The sequence below is a fragment of the Montipora foliosa genome, chromosome 3 (assembly GCF_036669935.1).
Source record: "Montipora foliosa isolate CH-2021 chromosome 3, ASM3666993v2, whole genome shotgun sequence".
NCBI lineage: Eukaryota > Metazoa > Cnidaria > Anthozoa > Scleractinia > Acroporidae > Montipora > Montipora foliosa.
Window position 1 is genome coordinate 52158030 of NC_090871.1, and position 5388 is coordinate 52163417.

Below are 5388 nucleotides of genomic sequence, written 5' to 3' on the forward strand. Positions count from 1 at the left end.
TCCTAATCCTTACTTTAATTCTTCAATAAGTATTCAGGCTTTTCAAAGTTTGTGGCTGCTGAAGTTTAAAAAAGGTTCCCGAAATGAGTATCTTGCGATTGACGATGATTTTGATTTTAATAATAGTGCCTAATTTTGGGCTTGCAAAATTAAGCAACACTCAAAATGACATGAAAGTTGGTGAATTGGGATATCACAAGAGATCATCAAAGTCAAATTCGTGCGTTTGCGGGTTTGTTTCGTTCAAATGCTGTAAAAAACGATCCTTACCAGTAAAGGTAAGTTGGAAATCTGTGGCTGAGTTTCCAAAAGTAATAAGCACATCTGATCAACACTGCTATAAGAAAAAGAAGTTTTAATGGGGCGTGCACTATTTTTGTTGTTCACACATAACTCAAATAGTACAACCAACGAAAAAGATTCTTCGATTCTTCGAAATTAGAGTTATGCAACCTGTTTGTTTTCTTAATTTAGTTAACAATTAACCCCTAAACCACTAAAAAGGGGAAAAAAACGTTGCCTATGTGAGAATCCTGCATGGATTCGATTTTCACCTTGTTCAAAGTTTTCAGTTCTTTCTTTCCGAATGTTGGATTCAAGATCAACATAAATTGGCTCATGATGCCAACATCAGCTTTCATGGAACATCGTAAGCTCATTATACCGTGTTAACTTTCATATATATCCAAACTTAATTCTATCAACCAATTCTGTCACCTAGTGTTCATCAGTTTTATTATATTATTTAATGTTAAGATCCTAAATTAGACATGCTTTTTTAAAAAAAACCTTTGAATTTAAGGTCGCAGTAAATCTTGTTCACTTATTCAGGGTGACTCTGTGGAACGTTTAATTCTTAGCCAGCCACAGAAAAACACAGAAACGAAAAATTCGTAAAATCAAGATCGAAGAAAATGTCTCTAGTAATTTTAGTATGTTATTCAGTTAATCAGATTATTGGTTTTCAATAAAACTTCCACTTTTTAAATACTGAAGTATTAAAGAGAACTAAACTACTTTCAAAGTACAACGTACTTACTAAACTAGCTCTAAACCCGTTTATTTTAAAACAACTGTAATATAATTGAAAACATTCGTCTCAAGCTTGGAGCAGCGTCACTACTTGGTCGTCTCGATTTAAATTAACTATATCCGTTAACGTACGAGTTAAATCGCCAAAGGCAAAGGAAATAAAACGCTTGAATTAATCTTGTATGTAATCAAATGTAGTAACACTCATTCATACATTCATTCATTCATTCATTCATTCATTCATTCATTTCCCAGTCACTCACTCACTCACTCACTCATTCATTCTTCATTCGTTTCAATTATTTGATTTAAACCGCACAATAAACGAATATACAACCGACGTGTAGCAAAATTTATCGAGGCTGGTTGTGTAACTCATAGTCATCATCAGCAAATAAGGGATCACATAGATAAACGAGTCTACATATATTGTTAATTTAAAAGTAAGAGAATTAAAGTAATTAGTAATAAACAGTTACACGCATTCACTCTTAAAAAAATAAACTAATAATAATAATAATAATAATAATAATAATAATAATAATAATAATAATAATAAACTGGTTTGGCAAGCTAGATGTACCTGACTTCCTTGGAGGTGTACAATTATCGGCCACCCTTGGAACAGCTTACCTGCTGCGGAAAGTGTTGTGTCGCTAAGCTACGGGGAATAGCTGAGACACAATAAACATTACCAAGAACACCCGACAACTGGAGACAATCGAATAACAAAATAATAATATAATAATAGGAATAATGTAGTAGTAGTAGTAGTAGTGGTAGCAGCAGCAGCAGCAGCAGTAGTAGTAGTAGTAGTAGTAGTAGTAGTAGTAGTAGTAGTAGTAGTAGTAGTAGTAGTAGTAGTAGTAGTAGTAGTAGTAGTAGTAGTAGTAGTTGTTGTATGCAAATAGTAATTACAATACAAAAACCCGATCAATGATCATTAACGAGTTTAAATATCAGCGTGATCATCCACATCACCGAGAACCGCGGGTAAGATAGTGGGTTTTTTTTGAAAGAATTTTTACTAAGCTAAAACGGAATTTCGTCGAACAGTCAGTCTTGTCATATTTACATCGAAGTTATCAACATCTGAGAATCTGTAACTATTTCTGTGGACGTTATAGGAGTAGGGAAAGAGGTATCAGATATTTTGCTCATCATGATCAAGAAATTGAGGTGTGACAAGAGAGGGACTAGTTTACGGTACGGGATGAGCAGAAAAGCTTTTGAGGCTGTTTAATTTGTATGAACTATATTTTCGGAAGGAACCAAGGATAGACATTCATAGAGAGGGCTTGTCAAGCTTTTAAAATTTTTCCGTTAAAAAAAAAGTCAGGAGTTAATCCACTGGCGGCACCTTCTTTTTGAACTCGTGCCAAAATTTGCAAAAGTATTATAAAGCAACCCATACACCGGACGTCAACACAGAATGATATGGACCATTACTTCTCGCTGCAATAGTGAAAATATCGAGAACGCCATTTTTTTTTTCAGCAGAGTGAAAACGAAATGGGGTTATAATTAGTTACAGCCAGTTTGCTATAAAGAAGCACTATGACGCCCAAAACGAAATTGCTTCCAAAGTCCGTGAAGTCCAAATCCTCGCGTTGCTAAGTTGTTGTGCAAACTTACTTCCTCTTTCTTCTGTTTCAGCCAACGGCCTTTGATGACCATTTGAAAGACTACAGAGACTTATACAATGGTGGAGTTTAAATTTTGAACGATCCTTTAGCCAAGAATTTAGGTAAGCTCTCATGATCATTTTGTAAGCTTTCCTAATCATTTTTTCTTCTTACCAGAAATCATGATCCGAGTTATGGAAAAAAAATACCGTATCGTTCAGTGTTTCAGCTAATTTCTTCCAAAAGTTCTTTTGTTGCAAAATTTGAAAAATAGGAACTTTATTTTCACACGATCATGTTTAAAGCTGAAAAGCTTTCGGGGTCGTGCACAAATGAAATCAATCCTCCTTTTCCACTTCTGATTAATCTTTAGGGCTATATCTTTCTATTTTGAGCTCTGCAGAGATTCACCCCTATTCTAGGAGGAGGAAAATATGTCTTGGAAAATTAGGACTGATCCGCTAGTGACGGCATTTTCTTCTTTTCACAATCTCGGAAAGTTAGATCGCACGTCAGCTGTCTTCAGCGAGCGTGCACCCATGGACAAATGGTAAATGACCAATTGGCCAATCACAACGCACGTTTTATCCAAGTTATGTTATAAATAATTAATACATATCAAATCATGTTGGTTTTTGAGGAGAGGGGAAAACCGGAATACCCGGAGAAAAACCTCTCGGAACAGAGTAGAGAACGAACAAACTCAACCCACATATGACGCCGGATCTGGAAATCGAACCCTGGGCCACGTTGGTGGGAGGCGAGTGCTCTCGCGAGCGCTCTTGCGAGTGCTCTCGCGAGTGTTCTCGCCATTGCGCTATCCGTCAAGGATTTTGTTGATCTTCTACCTGAGGTAGAACTATGGCATGAAAACGTGTCCCTTGTTTGACTATATTTTTCTTTTAAATAAGGATAATTATAACTTATCAGATTCAGAGAGTTATTTCTTTGTGATTTTAAGAGCTGATTATTCGAACGAAATTAAATTAGACTTAAAATGAAACCATGTTGTCTCGCAGTGAGGAGCGCAAATTTCTATTGCGTCGAGAAGCCTGAATTAGACCTGCTGGTTTTCATTACTGGAATTTTATTTTTCCCCAGAAGGATCTAAAAGTGATAAAAGTAGAAAAGTGTTCCTTTTCTCGTGCAAATCTCAACACTGGTTTGACAATAAACAGTCTTTTAATGTACTAAGATTTGCGTAAATGAAAATGCCGTTTACTTATATTATTCGCTGACGATGTTACGATTTACTGCATTAAAAAAACGGACGGCTGACGAAGCGGTTGCTCAGTTGGACAAAGCTTTAGATGAACTGTACGATTGGTGTATTTTAAATCGCCTTACCCCGCATCCGCAAAAATGCGAAGCCATGCTAATTTGTAAAACCCGCGCAATGGAGGCAGTTGCGCCGATTCACATCGACACTGATGCCATAGGGTGAGTTAACAAATCTCGCTTACTGGGTATAGCAGTTGACGATTAACTCTCCTGGGTGCCGCATATGTCGGATGCCAAGAAGGCTTTCGTAAAGAAGGTAGACCTAATTAGGATGTCGAGGCTTTTACCAAAGGATGTTCTTATTAACTCTTATTTCAAAGTCATATTGCCATCAGTAACTTACGGCCTCGTTCTGTGGGGGTCGTGCTTTAATGGCGATCTCTTTGATTCATTGGAATGATTGCATTGTAGAGCGGCAAGGATAATTTTTAACTTATCAAAGGGATACAAGGTCGTCGGACGTGTTAATACAAGCTGTTTGGCATCCGTTGAGTTATTACTATAAGCTAGTTCTGTGAAAGCTCATGCACAAAGCATTTCATGATGAGCTCCCACAAGTGCTATCAGATAATATTGTGATGAAACGCCCTACAGGTTACTCTTTACGAGCATCAGACTCTCTAACGGTGCCTCGTTTCAACTCTATTTATGGCAAAAACTCTATCGCTCAGAGGCCCTGTACTATGGAATAGTTTAATTTCTAAGGACAAGAATTTTTCTAATACAAGTTACAAAATCCTGAAGAGGAAAATACGTTCAATGGACATCTTTAAAGAGTTGACTTTCAAAGAGACCTCTACAACAACCACAAAATTTCGACGTAAAGATTTCAATTATATTTAGGATTTTAAAGCTTTTTAACGTTGTTAGGTTTAGTATTTGTGCACGACCCCATAAGCTGCATAGCTTTTATTATCATCGTGCTAAGATAAAGGCTGTCTGTCTGTCTGTCTGTCTGTCTATATAGCATCTGCTGTACTCTGCTCAAATAATCGTCCCTTAACTTAAGTCCATCGACGAAAAATTCGTTTGCGGTGCATTACACAATATCATCAAGACCGGAATTATGAAAATGAGAACACATCCAAAATATCTCAACTGAACAGTTAGCCTTGCTTCAACAAGAATCAGTAGAATTCTTCGTTACGAATGCGCTGGTTAGATAATCCGGGATCTTGTGCCTTTGACATCGTTAGTTGGCCCGAAACCTCCTAAAACGTTTTGTACAGTTTGCACATATAGTAAAGCAATTGAACTCACTTTCTTTAACAGGTATGAGCTGACAAGCAAAGAAACTACGAGGACATTATCACTCTATTTAAGACATTTTAAGACCTTCGTAAACCCACGAAAGAAGTCAAGCGGTGATTGTCATTTAAAACTTGCCGAGGGTTTTGGGATTTGCCGGAGATAAATATGAAGAAAGCAAATAAAATTGAAGCTGAAAAAG

At 36.8% G+C, this 5388-nt stretch overlaps 1 long non-coding RNA gene across 1 annotated transcript; it reads left to right on the top strand.

Annotated features, from left to right (window-relative positions):
• LOC137997637 (uncharacterized) lies at positions 1–5388 on the top strand. Its single transcript, XR_011122540.1, has 3 exons — positions 1–278; positions 2689–2779; positions 5211–5388. It is a non-coding gene; the product is annotated as an uncharacterized lncRNA (long non-coding RNA).